This window comes from Lepidochelys olivacea, assembly GCF_965140295.1.
Source record: "Lepidochelys olivacea isolate rLepOli2 genome assembly, chromosome: 1".
Classification (NCBI taxonomy): domain Eukaryota; kingdom Metazoa; phylum Chordata; order Testudines; family Cheloniidae; genus Lepidochelys; species Lepidochelys olivacea.
This window is the reverse complement of record NC_140411.1, coordinates 295,537,909-295,556,180: the sequence shown is the minus strand read 5'-3', so window position 1 is coordinate 295,556,180 and position 18,272 is coordinate 295,537,909.

Genomic DNA, 18,272 nt, shown 5'->3' with positions numbered 1-18,272 from the left:
GGACAGGGAGTCAATAGGAGCCACAAGACTGCTGCCTGTTGGAACCCTTGAGGTAGGATTTTCCATAGTCTGGGTTCACAGCAGGTCATTGGCATTGGAGTGAAAAGCACTTGTACCTACTGCATGACTACCAGTGTGGTGGTGGTTGCTACCTGGTTGCTTTACAGGCCTGGTTCATGATCTGCTTGGCCTTACATATGTATTTTAAAAATATTAAATGAGAAGCTGGAAGATAATTGGTCAAAACGCACCTAGATAATGAAGATGTCTTTAGTAGAGATATAATTAATGTTTTAGAGGAAGAGATACCTATAATATTTCTTGAAGAATAGAACAGAGATTCATTGAACTCCCATCTTATTACTGAGGAAATGTATACCATCTTTTCTTCTCTTACAGTGCTAAGTGGCTACTGATGAATGATATAAAACTACTGGATCTCAAATCCATTGTATACTTAGTTTTTCTTAGATAATCTATACTTACTGTATAACATTTTATAGTAACATGTAAATATCAAGACTCACCATCCTGAGTCAAGAAAATCAGCACTCCCATTCACAATGTAGTAGTTAGTAATTAATCACACATTGCTATATTCATGCTGTAAATGGAGTTAATGAGAGACTCCTATTGCTTCATGAAATTTCATGCATGGCTTTAGCTTGTATGGGTCATTAACGTTCATAGTAAAACTGTCCTTTTCTGTGTATTAATATTGTTCCTTAGGGTTATGCAAAAGAATAATTCAGAAATAAGCCGGCAAAGAGGAAGAGAGCATAATTAAATCATAATAATTAACATGGATATTGGATTACTCTAGTAAATGAATCTGGCTAGCTGAGGTATTTATGTTTCAGGTCAGTTCAGATGCCCTGCATGCTGCACACACATATGCCATTCTTTGGTGGGTATAGTAACTATTTTATTTTCTCTCATACCTAACGATTCTGTTCATGGGGAACATGATGTTGCATGATGAGCCTCATTCCCATTGTATGTCCAGGTTTTTCATGGGGTAAAACACCTCTTAACACTCATTGCTATGGAATAGGGGAAGGATAGCAGGGTCCAGGGATGGAGTCAGCACCCAGAAGCAAAGGACTTTCCCAGCTGATCAGCTTGGCCAACATAGCAGCAGCAGGGATATGAGAGAGACCTTGGCAGGGTTCTCCACCCTTTTAGAGTTAATGGGGAAGACATCCCCTCTAGGGACAAGCCTTTCTCCATAGGTACCAAGCCTCAAGCATCTGCTACCTCATCCAATCACAGGGGCTGGGAGAGGAGAGGAAGAGCAAAGCCCTCCCTGGTTGAGATCCAGGTAAGTGGAAGAGCAGCAGGGCAGAACTCAAGAACCCGTGAACCCAAGTGATGGCAGCACACTGTTCCATTTAGACTGGGCCTTGGTAGAGCCAGCGGACTCCAATTTCCTCTCCATTGCAGACACTGCTGCCAGCCTTTGTTTCCCTGCCATCCATCTTCGATCATCTCGCCTTCACCCACGCCTCCTCAGCATCATTCTTCTCCTTCCTCCCTTCTACTCCCTTTGTCCTATTAATTCCTTTTACCCTCCTGCCACTCCTTGTCATCCTCTCCTCTGCCACATAGGGAAAGAGACAAGAACTAGCAATCATGTACTAATCCTGACCTCGATCATTTACTAATGTTACATAGATTTCCTTCACTCTTGTCTTTTAGATTTCAAGCTCTCCTGGGCAGGGATCATGTCTTGCTACATGTTAGGAAAGTGCCTAGCACACTAGGGTCCCAGTTCTTGGCTGGAGCTTTCAGGTGCTATCACAATATAAGCTAAGAATAAATAATAATAATAATTATTAATAATAATAATTATAAATTAACTAGGTTGTACAAATCATAGTGTGGGAACTTAAGTATTTGCAATATTCCCCTTTTTGTGGAATTCTGGGTTGATATGTTTGATGAGATTTCCAGCTATTTTCCTCATTTCAGTTCCACTAATATTTTTCGTTTTTTTGTTGGCAATTTCAATTTCACATTTAAGACCAGATATTGACAGCAATGGAGATGAATCTCATCTCCTATCCATTACAAATTGATAAGAACTCATTGCAGCGTTCAGTTTGTACGATGCTTAGGAGTTGTTTAATCTTCAAACAAGACAGCGTCTATAGACATTTAATAATAAACCACCGTCTTCCTAGGCTCGATAATACACATTTCCTGGCTGTTTTATGCCATGTCTACACTCAGCAAAACTTTTGTCGCTCAGGGGTGTGAAAAAACACCCCCCGAGCAACATATGTTTTGCTGGCATAAGTGCTCGTATGCAGAGCGCTATGTTGGCAGAAAATGCTCTCCTGCTGACATAGCTACTGCCGCTTGTTGAGCTGATGTTATGTTGGTGTGAGAACTCGCTACATAATATGGCTACATGGCATAACATGGCTACATGAGTGCTCTAACAGTGGTATAGCTGCATTGGTACAGCTGTGCTGCTGTAAGCCTGTAAGTGCAGACATAGCCTTAGTAAAGTTATCTATATAAATCATCTGTGCCTCCATTAGTTGATGAGGTGTACCTGAGGGCACAGCTTGACCTTTAAAGTTTTCAGCAACATAATATGTTTCCCAACGATTTAATAACCAACTAGATAATTATGACATTTCAGTTAAATGAGCATTGAAAAATGCTAATTTAAAATAATAGCTATTGGGAGGAGGATATAATTTAAGTGAGAATATTTTCTTGAACAACTCAGAGCAGAGGGAAAATAATCTAATCCATTATTCACTGTTAGATGCTATTATAACACAGTAAGACAGCTGATAAGGCACTTGCACGTCAAATTGCTTCACTGATTTGCTACAGTTTGTGTATAAAACATTTCTGTACCTGTAAATAATCTATGCAAGTTTGTAAAATAAATATTTGTCCAATATTTGTTCCAATTCAATGTAATGTGATCATGTAAATAAGAGCCATATCCTATCACAGTATATGCATGAATGAGGCAAAGATAAGGGTGTCTTCAAAAGGTGCAAGATGGGGATGAAGAGATGGCAGAGAGAGTGGTTAGCAACTCTAAATTTCAGAGAAATATAATTAGATTTAAATCATTACCTTTAGATTCCAGCAATAAATCATTTTCAAATCAATCACTCCATTTTTTGTATTTTGGGGATTTATCCACAAGGAACAATCAGTAGAGACTAAGTTGCAATAAAACTAAAGGAATGTAAGGGGAAAAATAAAAGAGGCAGATTGTGAACCAGCCTCTTGCAACTGCACATGCAATGGAGGGGTAAAACTACTCCTGCACACCAAATGGCCATTGGCCATATTTGCATTCCCTGTATCTCAGGTGGACTCAGTATTCCCCACCAAGGGGAATGGGAAACACACAGGAAATGGGTAGTCAAAGCTCCAGTTTGCCCCATGCTCTGGCAAGCTGGGGGGGGGGAGAGTAGTCTGCCCCTGATAAGCAGGTGACAAATTACTTCTTCCCTTTCCCCAAAAGTCAGTCATAATTCCTCGTGAGGGCTCATGCTGGGTGGGTTTGGCAAGGTACCACTGCTTATCCAGGATACTGAGCAAAGGCTTAACTTCATTTAAAGGCTTCAACTAAATGCTGTTTGTCATGTTGCATTGCTACAGGATGAAGTTTTTAGATTTATGATTAAATGGTTCTAACAACAAGATGAATTTACCTGTCGCTATCCAAGCCACTGCAGAAGTCAGTGGCAGTCAAGTGCTGTGTTATAAGTGGGGGGGAAAAAGATTTCTTGTGAGTACATATATCCATCATGCCTCATTAAATCATTCATTAAATCAACTTTCTTCCTATACTCTAATCCTCATCTGGGAAAATGTGCAAATTGTGTACTACGCTCCTTTCTCTTTCTCTATTTCCTATATATAGGTAAACTTGGCAAGATTAGATTGGTAAATGTCAGTTTCACCACACACCCACACACCAATGAAAAAATATTTGTGTTGATACCTGAAATTTACAGATAGGCAAAGTAAGAAAAATGTTGATAAAGAATTTAGAGTCAAAATTATTGTTATTTATTTAGCCTTGTTAAAAATGCACTAGTGAATGAATTAGTAAAAGCAGGTATGATTTGTTGATTTAAAGATACTTACTTTGTATATTTTGACATGTGATGTTGACTATTTGTGTTTTAACAGTTTAAAAGCATTAACTTTTTGAATTTCAACGTCATTAAATACTTGTCTGACCACCCCTTAATTTCCCCAGCTGTTAGCATTATTTTAGATTTTTATCAATTTAAAAGTTTAAATAGATATTATCCATTGAAATTATAAAAAAAAAAGTTTTAATTTTGCTACGCCTATATATAGTGGAAGGCGAAACAATATCCTTTCTCCCCTTTATTATTGATTTTCACTCTATATTGGTGATTGGTACTGGAGAAAATATGAATATAACAAATATTGCATTTGGAACATCACATTCTAAAAATCTCTGTTTATGTTAATGATATTCTCTTGTATAAACTAGATCTTGAACTTTCAACTCTCCACTCTCTCTTACTGATGGATGAAGTTTTAGAATAACAACTCAAGGCAAACAATGAACTGATAGAAAACTGAAATTATACCCCTTTAACAAATGCTATGTACAATACAAGTCAGAGAGTCAGATCTTCAGTGGAAGTATAAATGACATAGATTTAATGGAGCTGTGCTGATTTACACCTGCTGCGTTTCTGGCATGGTTATGTTTCTCCTGTCAAGTACCTTTATATGGAAGCAAGGCTGAGTGGAAACAGCCTATCTTTATGGGTTCTTCTGCAAAATGTCTCAGTATATTGATTTTCAGTCTCTTGCACTATAAGTGGAGATTAAACAACTATTGCTCACCAAATTGATATAACATGGTGCCAACTGCTATACTTCTGAAATGCTTTATACATTTACTTAAGGTGTTGACCAGTATTATTTTAGAAGAGACAAACCAGCTATCTTTGGCCTTAAGAAATTTTTCATGGAAATATCACTAGGGAAATAAATCTCCCAAACTTTTACCATTACCATCTTTCATTGTGTGCCAAGTTTTACTACATCCAGATCAGGGTTGATAACCATAACTCTCACCTGCCTACTAGAGCTGGCTGAAACACAAGGCCTTTTGGTTCACAAAAAGTTTCAAGTTCTCTAAATTTGGTTTTGGTCTGATTTAGCAAGAAACCAATTTTTTAATTTTTTTCTCATTAATTGGAAATTCCAGGTGGAAAAAAGTGTTCTGGAAACACCAACAAATGGAGGTCCCTGGGACCAGCAGCTGATGACTGAAATTGACATTAAAAAGACAAAGTAATGTCTTTCATTAGACCAACTTCCGTTGGTGAGAGAGACAAGCTTTCGAGCTACACAGAGCTCTCCTTCAAGTCTGGGAAAGATACTTTGAGTGTCATAACTAAATGCAAGATGGAACAGATTGTTTAGCATAGGCAGTGGCTTTGGGACAATTTGTATAGTGGGGGAGCTGAAAGCCATTGTACCAAACCGTAAACCCTGTATATCATGGAAACCACTTCAAGCCAGAGGGTGCTGCCCACCCCCAGGACCCCTAGTTCCAGCATCCCTGAGCATAGGTAGTTAGAATATTTCCTAAGGGACCATACACGGTTGAGAGGCCCATCACCACTATAACACTGAATATAAGAAACTGACATTGTCAGTTTTACTACTGCATTAGCTGCCTCAGAGCCACCAACTCTGGAAACTTGGGATTCCCTGCCCAGAAGCAGTCCACATGGTGGGGTGGATGCCCTGGGGTCCCCAGTAGTCCACCAGGAGAGCTGGCACAGAACCAAGTAGGTTTTCACTCGATACCTGCCTGGCAGACAGGGCTTGGTCAGGACCCTGGTCTGTGATTTGACAAATGACTGACTAGCTTTCGCAAGACATTTCAAGTCTGATGAACTGGCATTTTCCAATGAAACTGTTCAGTCAGAAAATTTCTGACTAGCCCTACTGCCTGCTATGTACTTCCAAAATTCACTTTTCAATAATTTGGTCAGAAAAGCTTTAATGCTAGCATCCATAGAAATGAGTCCTCAGAAGATTCAGGAGTGCACCAGCTTGATATTACCCACATATTCAAACTGGCAGGACAAAAGATCACAAAGGGAAAATGACAACATCAGGCTCCTGTCATCAAGAAAAAACAAGGACAGTATCAATTATGGCATTCTTTAAAGCTCCACTGAAATCAACTGAGTTACATTGGTGTAAATGAGATCAGAGTAATGATTTTCTAATGTTCTATCTCCAGATGGTTTATCATATCTGAGGTTTTCTGCTTGGGGAGCCCGAAACATAAAGTAGGCATATGGAGTGGTTTTAAAGCTAAATGGATTCATTTCAAATGCAAATCTTCCTTAAGATGCTTAACTGAAAAAGCCTCTATCCCTGTACCTTTTGGATGATTCTGTTTAGATGTCTGTCTCATTGGCTATTTCAAGGATGTAGTAACTTAAAGAACTGCATTTACACAATTCAGCCTACAATACTGTAACTTTGTCTTATTACCACTTGTTAAATGTTGGCTGCATATCCTATAGGCACTTTCTGGCTCAATTATCATGTGAATTACCATGAAATAAAATTATTTTTGGAAGAGAGAAGTCCAGCACTGAATGTACTTTGAATCCTTTTTCCCATCTCTTATGGCACATTAGAAAATACTTGAACCTGTTTTAATTCTCATTAGCTTATTCAAAACCTAAAATAAAGCCTTTTAATTACACCAACAATTACAGCAAATTTGCATGATAACAAGAATGACCTGCTAAGCCCTGTAACTGAAACAGTGTCAGACTGCAGGACAGCTTTGAAAAACCAACGTTCCAGTCTTGTTGTTACTGAAGAAAGAGTGTGGTTGCAGGGGAGGGCAGGTCTGATACTGTCAGCGGTGTAGCGGGAGGTATGGAAATAGAAGAATGCATTGTAGAATCAGCATTTAAAAGAGACACAGCATGAATCAGAATCTTACACGTCTCCTCGGAGACCGCTTTTGTGGGCTTTTGACACTGTGCAGCGCTACAGCTGTGCTGTACCATGGGTGAATTATACATCGTGTGGCAGGGAGGTGTGAAGAGGAGGAGCAGGTTTCACAGCACTCCACCTGATTAAGTCCCTTACTGAATGCCCTTTAGAGCTTCTGACAAAGTTCTGCTTTGTTCCCTCATTTTATACCATAAATGAGTTCCCGTTACTAGTACTTCCTGTGCATAACCATAAGGAAGGGGATGCAGGCCAGCTCCCCATTACATAGAGACTGAGCAATGCTAGAATGCTAAAGCTGCCATGTATGGTATAATTTTTCACACTGCCAGGAGTCTACAATTCACACTGACAAAGGCGTGAAATCTTTCCGAAACTAACTAGAAACCTATCTTTATCTGACATTCATCCAAAGAACATCAGTAAGTACTGGTGCTGTAACACACCTAGACTGACAGGCAGCGGATCTCGCCCGTGTCCGTTTCTTTTTGTATTTCTTGACCATGCATTCATAGTAAGAAAGGATATAAAAGTTATTACAGAAGACTGCCTGTGGTTTAATTCTCAAGATGTGCCTGTGCTACCACTGGTAAAAGCCTAAATTCTTTCATATGACCCATTGCTACTGCCCAGGGTGGCAGATTGCCTTGCATGAAAAAAGTTAAATGTTTGAGCACTGTTATAAATATGGAATGGGACAAAGGAAGTCCTGGTGTAATTCTGCAGAAGCCCACAATGAAGTGACCCCTCCTCCCCCCCCCCCCACCACGCTCAAGGAAGAATTTGGCTTATTGAGTTTTTGTGCCCTTACTCTTGTAAGCCCTATGCTTAAGGAAGCTGCAGCATATTATTGTTTTATTGCTAATAATGTCAGGGTAAGTGGTTTTCCTTGAATGAGAAAGCCACAGTTCTGCAAGGAGCTCTGTACCCATAGAGACCACCACTGAAGTAAACATGGATCTGCCCAGACTTTAACCAGGGATGGATTAAGCTATAGAAGCTATAAACGCATGCCGAGATCCACAGTCGCCAGTCATCTGATTGCATCAGAGTCTCTGCTTTAAATTAAACAAAAAGGTTTCTAGCTTTCATTGTGGCAAAGAAAAGCATGCTCAGAGCAGTGAAGTCTGCCAGAGTCTGCCAAGAGTCTGAAACAATGGGTCAGAGACCATGCATCCCAATGAGGTATGATCTGGAGAGTGCAGTGTGTCCAGCTCACCCAATCCGATACAATTTGTCTATTGGGGGTAAGTATTGCCTCCCCTTTTGCTCTCAGGATTGTGGGGGTGGGTGGGGGGTGTCACTGTTCTGTTACCCCTTGGAAAGGAAAAGTAAGTGGGACCTCATGGCACAGCCTGCAGTTCTCTGGAAGGGGAGATTGACTTGCCATCTAAATGGGAGGTGGGACTGCGGTACAGTGGCAGGGCCATGGGGGTGTCAGGGTGTGGTTTTTAGGGACCACAGGGAGGCCCTATGCCATGATGTGCCCCAGATTGTGCTCCACTAAACTCAGGGATGGATTAAACCAATCAGACTCTTAGTTTCCAATTTCATTATTTTCAGAATGTTGTGGCTGTACTTGTGAATTACAGGTATTGGTGACATGCAGCCTTGCATTCACAACACCATTGTTAAGGGGACGTCCTCATCTCCATTCACACCCTCCCTACAATAACAATAAATTCCCCTAGTGTGCAGGTTTATAGCATTGGTTGGTCTTTTTTTCTAAACAAGAGTGTTTGTGGAAAATTCACATTTGGAAATTATCTAGTTTCTTAAGTAAAAACCAAAACCTTTCCATGAAAAGTTGTGGAAAGAAAGAGTTTTTCAACATTTCTCCTGGAAAATACTTACTGTTTTCAAACAGCTACACAAAATAGCAGTAACTTAGATTTCAATCTAAAACAAACTCCGTACCAAGGAGTGCCCATCTAAATGCTTTCTAGGCTTTAAAAGCACCTGATATCTTGGAATGCTCTCTATTTTACTCTATTTAGTAATAGAAATAATTCTGCTATGTGTCATTTGTGCCCTTTTTTCAGGCAAGGGGCATCATTTGTATGAAAGCAGGTGTCTGTGCTTCTTAGAGTTCTGCTGCTCCTGCAGTTTGTACTCCATCTGGGAGCAGAGCCTGCCTTTTGTGTGCATTATATGGAGTTCAGTGCTCACTTAGTGCTTTAGGTGCTTGCAAAAGATCTACTTTATTCTGTATCTGGTTCCAGCTGGCTACACATAACAAGAGCTTCGCAGTGCCCCCCTGAACCCTACATACTCTCTGTCTGGTAAGCTCAGCCCTTGAAGTCACAGTCCCCAATTCAACACACTAGAGCCAGTTGAAAGGATTCCAGTGGAAGAGTTTTCCACTGGAAAATGCTGATTTCACAAAAATCAAAATGTTCTGCCTGGCTGGCTTTCTGCCAGCCTTCTGGGATCCCTGTCAGAGGAACTGCCGTGGAATTTTTTGAAAAAAATTTCCATTTTGGTTCTTCTATAGTTTACTATAAATTGTGACCCATATTTCAATTTGTCAGGTCATTTCTTGATACAGCAACCAATCATGTTACAAGCAGAGGGATTATGACTTCCAGAGGGGAAACAATAGTAGGAAAAGAATAATTTAAAACAGAGATATGATCATTTCATATGATCATTCAACAAAAACAAAAACAAAAAAAAAGAAGAAGAAGAAGAAGAAAAGAAAAAAAAGCAAGACACAAATATATACTGCTCCTGATGAAGTTAATGGCAAGACTCTTATTGATTTCCATGGTGCAGAATGAGATCCTCTAACAAACCTTTAACCCTCTAAACAGTATTATGGAAAACCAAAGGTACCATGAATGGTTAGTAAGCTTTAAGGATCATGTTCAATACAGAAACTCTGAGAATATTACTATTATTACCAAGTTCAGAATATCCAAGGTATGCAAATAATGTTAGCTGTTCAAATAGATTTCTCTTCTCATTTACAAAAATAGTACAGCCAATAGAAAGCCTTTTTTTTTTTAAGTCAGAAAATTGCTTCTTTTTCTAAACAAAAATTATGGAGCATTCACATTTGGAAACTATCCAGTTTCTTAAGTAAAAACCCAAATCTTTCCATTAAAAGTGGAGGAAAGAAAGAGTTTTTGAAAATTTCTCATGTAAAATACTTACCATTTTCCAACCAGCTCCACAAAATAGTAGTACCTTGGATTTCAGTCTAAAACAAACTCCACATCAATGAGTGCCCATCTAACGTTCTGGACTGGAGGGCACTGACAGACTGATTTTCTTCTACAGAATTGTAGTTACACCAACATTGAGCTCGCCCTGTACAGAGAGGAGTAAATTTCATCCACAATGAGTAAACAATTTGAAGTGCCCCCCGACATTAAAAACAAAACAAAAATTTGACAGAGCAAGAGAGACTAAAAGTGTTATCTAATTCCATGAAATATCTAAGTTTTACCATTTTTAATTTTAGCTACATGTAGTGTCTCATTAACAAAAACGAACATTTAGCAGTCAAACTTGTCTTGCATATAATATTGCAAAGGTTTCTGGAGACATTGGAGCAGTAAATAGCTAAGGAGAAGATAGATCTTTCCATTGTAGTACTGTAATTTCAGTACAAATTAAAAGAAGGCTCCTAATCCTAGTTTCCTGTTTAAAAGCTGCTTTGGGTATGTCTACACTGGAGCTGGCGGTGTGTTTGGCAACTCACACAGATGTACCTGGGCTAGCTTTAATCTAGCGAGCTTTCTGAAAATAACAGCCAGGATGTGGCAGCCTGGGCTACACAAGCCTGACTGACTGTCTTGGGTACATACTCACTTGTGCAGCCTGCACTGCCGTTTGTGCCACTGTGTCCCCACTACTATTTTTGGCAAGCTAGCTAGATTAAAGCTAGTGCAGATACACCTAGAAGAGGGGCAAATTACACTCCTAGCTGCATAGCCGCACCCTCACATGTTAGCTTCCAGGATGAATATTTATAATAGCTCATTGATTCAAATAGCAAAAGGTAGAAATAAATACACAATGAAAAATAATGTTTTTAATAAGCAGGCTACAAAAGGTGACATTTAAAGTAAATCGCTCACAAATCAACACAAAAAACTATGTTTAACAGGGGATGCATGTTTTCAGAAAGGTTGGGTTTGGTTTCCCTATAACCTGAAGGGTGCATCTTTAGGAGGTCTGACAATTTGGGTCCTTTGGTTGCTTGCCCAAAGTTTATCCTGCATTTTTTTTTTTTTGTAAAAAACTTAGAACAATATCCCTTGGGATATTTAGATTGGCCCTTTGTTTCAGATGGGGAGAACAAAACAATCCAAAAACCAAACAAGAATAACCACCCATCTAGTATTTCTATCTCTGTTCTTTGCTAATCACAGAATATAAACAGGGCATAAGTTAAATCTGAATGAGCATTTCCCTTATCTGTTTTGCTAAATTTAAGCAAACAGAGAAGCCATGCTTTACCAAGTACACCTTGTTCAGGACAGCACTCCCTAGTAGTGTCTAGCCAGCTAGTTCCAAAATACAAAATGTTTTCTTAAAATAGAAAATTAATTTATCATTAGAACCACTATTTATTTTAATAGTGTCACAACATTGGCTAAATACTGGATAGTACAAATAAGTAGAATAGAATCCCTGCCCTTTTAAGACACATCTTTGGAATCCCATAGCTCCTTCATGTGAAAGGAGGAGCACCTGCAGCTACATCCCTGTATGGGGTGCTGCACTCTTCCCCTTGCATGCCAGTACTGCTGCATGTGCCGATGCAGAGCCATGGCCTGCATCTTCTTTCATTCCTTTCAACATCCTTTGGGGTATTGTGCCTCAGTGGGAGTATGGAGGGAGCAGAGTCTACTTAGTTCTGTTGCTCTTACCAGGCCACTGAGCATAGGTTGTAAAAAAATGAGATGGAACAAAATTCTGTGCGAAAATGCAGTTTTGTCAAAATAAAAACATTTCTTGGAAAGTGCCGATTTTGACGAAATTTGATGGGAAAAGTCAGAAGAATTTGTTTGAACTTTCTCATTTTGATTAATTTATTTTTGACTTTATATTCTATTATATTTACTATTCTAATACTTTATATAAAAAAGTTTCAACATTATTGAAACAAAACATGTTTTTTGGTCCCAATGGAAATTATTCAGAATTTGTTCCGCAGGAAATTTAGTTCTAATTATGTTGGAATTTCCTGTGGAATGGAAATTCCCTCTCCCCTCCCACCTCTGTGCTCATGATGTTCCACTGGGGGTGGAGGAAAGGGTCCTTGTGCCCACTGTGTGCCTGACGTTAAACAGCTGCAAACTGACCCTTTTGACACAAAACGATAGGGTGGGGATGGGTGCAAATAGCCAGTGGATACAATAACAAGATTATGCAGGTACTAAAAGGCATATGCCAACACAGTCAGATATATAAGTGCTAGGAAGTGCCAGAATTAAAGCTGTCTGTAAAACGTTAATTCTGCCTGTGTCTGTAGAGACAAGGTGGGTGAGTGTAATGCTCTGTACCTTGGGGGAATACCCAGCACCCCCATGTTCATCCTTGTAAAATGATTATGTGGTATCCAATGCAAAGTTTGTCATGCCGGGTGTCTTCGGAAGGCTCATGATGCACTGAGCATTGTTGTTACACTAATGTTATAGTAATATTATAGGTTATAATTTAATGTATGTAGTTCTGAGGCTGAAGTATCCTCATGGCTTAAAATAAGCCCAGGCAAAAACTCTCCAAGAGCAGAGAGGCAGTTCACATCTTATCTGGGCAGGTATGGGACAAACCCAACCCAGCCTCACAGGAACAAAGGACGCTGGCCTAGGCAGCAACAAAAGGATCTGTTGGACTCTTGAGTGTGTCACACCCCCTTCCTTTGGCCAGTTTGGGACTGCGATGAGGTAATGCTTACCTGACTCTGAAGATGGGGGGGGGCAAACGCAAGAGGGAAGAAAGAACATGATAAAAGGGAGAGACATTTGCCATGCTCTCCCTCTCTCTCCTACCTACATCTACAGACACCACACCAAGTGACTGAAGCACTGATCAAAGGGAAGAGCCTTGCTGAAGAGCAATGAGCCCTCCTGTGGTGAGAAGCATCTAAGTTTGTACGAACATTGAAAGTTTAAGATCAGCTTAGAATGCATTTTGCTTTTATTTCATTTGACCCAATCTGACTTGTTATGCTTTGACTCATAATCACTTACAATTATCTTTGTAGTTCATAAATTTGTTTGTTTATTCTACCTGAAGCAGTGATTTTGATTTGAAGCGTGTCAGAGACTCCCCTTGGAATAACAAGCCTGGTACATACCAATTTCTTTGTTAAACTGACGAACTCATATGAGCTTGCAGCATCTAGCAGGCATAACTGGACACTCCAAAATGCAGGTTCCTAGGATTGTGTCTGGGGCTGGAGATATTGGCTAGTGTCATTCGGTTGTGAGTAGTTGGGAGCAGCTCACATGCCAGAGGCTGTGAATGAACAGCCCAGGAATGGAGTTCTCACAGCGGAGCAGGGTAAGGATGGCTCATAGAGTCAAGAATTGGGGTGACCTAGCAGATCACCAGTCCAGATAATACCGGGGGGAATGTCACAGTGAGGCAATATCTTTTATTGGACCAACTTTTGTTGGTGAAAGAGAGAAACTTTTGACCTCCATAGAGCTCTTCTTTAGGTCCTAGTCTCTTTCATCCTGAGAAGTTGGTCCAATAAGAGATATTACCTCACCCAACTTGTATCTCACATATCCTGGGAGCAATACAGCTACACACTGCAAATTAACTCTTTTGTCATGGCAAAAAATGCAAGTTTCATTATTTTAATCAGAAAAAGGAAAAGTCATGGCAGACTATTTTAATAAATTAAGTGGCTCATCATAGGAAATTATGAGGAGTCCAATAAATATCCTTTATTTTACACTAAATGAAAGAAATAAGTCATAGGTGAAACATGGAAGTCAAGCTCTAGTAGTTGTAATGCATACATACAAATGAGTAGAGTTAAGAGTGGGTCAGCAACCTTAACGTTGGCATTCCTGACATTTCAGCACTTAGCCTCTGCAACATTATCATAATCTAGATTTTTTTTTAAACTGAGTCATAGATATAGATTCTATGAAGGTACCCACATAAATCAGTCACTGAGAAGTTAACCACAAATTTTGCTTAATAGAATAACAGCCAAAGGAACATTTGGGTATGTGGCACACAGTGTACTTCACCTTACTGAATACTGGCAATCAGCCCAGTGTGCATGCTCATCATATTAAATAAGGGGCTGGAGTTAGATATCCATGCAGAGCATTCCTATGTGCCAGGGCAGCTCAGAATGTTAAATATTGCTTCAGGAAAAATGTATTTACACACATGCTGACAGTTCATTTCCAGGTGGGAGCTTCTCGACCACTCTGTGCACTGAGACTCCAGTCTTCCCACTGTGAAATTTTAGACAGCTTGTCTTCAGAGTCCTTGCCAGACCTATTAATATTTATACATTCCATACACATTCCAGTCAGAGCATATAAGTTGCAGATCTTTCTGATTTGGAAGCTATTAAGATTCATGACCCCTTTAGCTATTTACTCTGTGGTCTGGAAGGCTTTGCAATCAACTTACACTTGAAGAAGAAAGCACAAATCATTACTGTTCAAATATTGTCCTGTATGGTGTCTATTTGTAGTCCATCAAAGAGCAGTTAAGAGCTTTAATGCATTCATTTATCTCAGAGACATACGTTATTATGTGAGGCACTCTCTTCTTGGAAGAAGATAGAACAGAAATGTTACACAGAAAATTGCATTTAATTCTGGATTAATGACTCTTTAGTTGAAGCTCCATTTGTGATTAAGAAATAATATCTGATTAATTTTTCTGTTCTAACATGTGGACATTGATTGATATGAGGATACTCTGATGTCCTGTAGAGTACACCATTGCAGAAAATCAACTGTCCATCTTCCAGGAAGCATAGGTCACTGTACCACCAATAAGACACAGATTCCTCGTCTTTTTAGAATGCAGTGGTGACTGATAGCCATTGCACACTTCTTCCTCCACAGTAGTCAGAAGGGAGATCCTCTCTAAGTTCACTTTAGGCTCTCCACTCTAAAGGGACAGATACTGGGAGACTCCATGTCCCTAGAGCCCCTTCTGAATGCAATTAACATAGAAAGCATTCAGTACCCTCAGGATCAGGACCTAAAGCAGTTATTGAAATATATCGGGGACTAAGTTCTGTCCTTTATAAGGCAATGAAGAAAAATAAAGGGATTAAAGCCAATGGGAGCTTTTGAGTACTCAGCACATTTGAAAATTAGAGTTCTAAATATAACACCCTAATTTAGGCCCCTATTCTTGAAAATCTTAGCCTGAAAAGCTTTGTGTTGATCTATCAGCTATTAGGGTACCTTTCACAATTGAATTGCACATTATAGTGAAGGGAAGAAGGCACATCAGTGTGTACACTGATGCCCTACAATTGCACCAGAAGGTGTGTGGTGTGTAGCTGGGTGACCTTTTCACATTCAGAGTCATTCCATTTATGAAGGGGGAAGACAATTTCTTTTTTGCCTTTGCCAAAAACTCCAGCTTTAATTTCCCAGCCTTTGGAACTCTAGAATATATTCATCTTTAGAGGGCCTAAAGTGAGGGATGGGAGCCAAGTTAATTCAGTGCTCAACTGTCTTCCTCTCTTCCGACTCCAGTCCATATTCCCTCCTCCCTTCTGTCTCCCCCCCAGCTGTTTATAATGTCCCTTTCCAGCCTCAGCCCTAGAATCAACTCCTTCATCCAAGCAGGGAGAAGTTACCCTGTTCCCTGCCCAGTTTATCCCTGCTGTCAGCTGCCTTCTTCAGCAAAGGGCAGCTCTGGGCTCCATGACTCGAAGTCTGTCACTCTAGGATCTCCACACCATTCACTCAGCATTTCTTTCAGGCTGGAAGCCGGAGACAAGATGCAGAACCAATGTGAAGTGAGTCAGCAGGTAGATTGGTGGATATGTAGGGAGTGGCTACACTCAGGAGTCCTTTAGGTGTGGCAGGACAGCGGTATTGCCAGCTGGAAGCATTGTTAAATCATACCTCTAACCTCAAAATATTGTGACATTGACTTAATTATGAGATTTATAAAAACCCAATAAAATACATTGTTCTTTGCCATCTTTACGGAGGAAGCACCCTCCCCCAGTTTATAGATTCCAAGGGCAGAGGTGCGCTTTGTGATCACCTAGTCTGACCTCCTGTATAATACAGGCCCTAGAACTTCCCCATCATAATTCCTACAGTGTATCTTTTAGAAAAACTTCCCATTTTGATTTAAAAATTATCATAGAGAATCCACCACAACCCTTAATAAGTTGTTCCAATGTATCAGAGGGGTAGCCGTGTTAGTCTGTATCCACAAATACTATGAGGAGTCTGGTGGCACCTTAAAGACTAACAGATTTATTTGGGCATAAGCTTTCGTAGGTTAAAAAAACCCACTTCTTCAGATGCATGGAGTGTAAATTACAGATACTGGCATAGATATACTGACACATGAAGAGAAGGGAGTTACCTTGCAAGTGAAGAACCAGCGTTGACAAGGCCAATTCAGTCAGGGTGGATGTGGTCTACTCCCAATAATTGATGAGGAGGTGTCAATACCAAGAGAGGGAAAATTGTTTTTGTAGTGAGGCAGCCACTCCCAGTCTCTATTCAAGCCCAAATTAATGGTGTTAAGTTTGCAAATGAATTGTTGCACTGCAGTTTCTCTTTGAAGTATGTTTTTGAAGCTTTTTTGTTAAAGGATGGCTACTTTTAAATCTGTTATAGAACGTCCAGGGAGATTAAAGTGTTCCCCTATTGGCTTTTGTATATTAGCATTCCTGATGTCTGATTTGTGTCCATTTATCCTTTTACGTAGAGACTGTCCGGTTTGGCCAATGTACATGGCAGAGGGGCATTGCTGTCACATGATGGCATATATCACACTGGTAGATGTGCAGGGGATGTGCAGTAACTATATACCACACCACAGAAACACTAACCCAGGAACCAATCCCTATAACAAACCCCATTGCCAACTGTGTCCTCAGATCTACTTTAGTGACACCTCATAGCTTTTGTTCCAATGGTTACTCACCCTCCATGTCAAAAACGTATACCTGATTTCCAGTCTGAATTTGTGTAGCTTCAACTTGCAGCCATTGGATGATGTTATATCTTTCTCTGTTGTGGTTCAAATACAAGACAGCACAGAGCTTTAAGCAAGCAAACAGGCTGGTCTGCCAACGGACTTCTGCCTGTCAGCTTTCCACCCTCTCCTTTATTCTTTTCTCTCCCCCTGCGCATTACATTCTCCAACAGCTAAAAGGAATACACTGGCTTTGTTTAACATTCTTATTTACCAATTTCTATCTACCGCATTCCTTGCTCTCGGGCCTTGAGCCCAGTCCTGGGAGGCTTCCCACGGTTCATGTCATCTGGGCGAGATTCCAAGGTTCATGCCCTTGAGAGGAGCTGTGTGTGCACAGCTCCTGCACAACACTCGGGTGTGCCCTGAATATTGCCAAGCGCATGAACCTTGTATGAATCCTACATTTCTCTGATAGACTTAAGAGTCCATTGTTAAATATTTGTTCCCCATGTAGATACTAATAGACTGCAATCAAGTCACCCCTTAACCATCTCTTTGTTGAGCTAAAGAGACTGATTCCCTTGACTTTATCACTAAGATATGTTTTCTAATCCTTTAATCATTCTCTTGGCTCTTCTTTGAACGCTCTCCAGTTTATTAACTTCCTTCTTGAATTGTGGGCACCAGACTTGGACACAGTATTCCAGCAGTGGCTGCATCAGTGACAAATATGGAGGTAAAATAACCTCTCTACTCCTACTCAAGATTCTCCTGTTCATGCATCCCAACTATTTTGGTCACATGGGAGCCCATGTTCAGCTGATTATCCACCATGACCTCAAATCTCTCTCAGAATCACTGCTTCCCAGGATAGAGTCTCCATCCTGTAAGTATGGCCTATGTTCTTTGTTCCTAGATATTTACCGTTACCTTTAGTTGTATTAAAATTCATAGTGTGCTTGTGCCCAGTTTAACAAGTCATCCAGATCACTCTGAATCTGTGATCTGTCTTCAATTATTTGCCATGCCCTATTTTTTGTGTCATTTATACACTTAATTAGTGATGATTGTGTTTTCTTCCAATTCACAAATAAAAATGTTAAATAGCGTCAGGCCGAGAACCACTCCCCTGCTAGAAA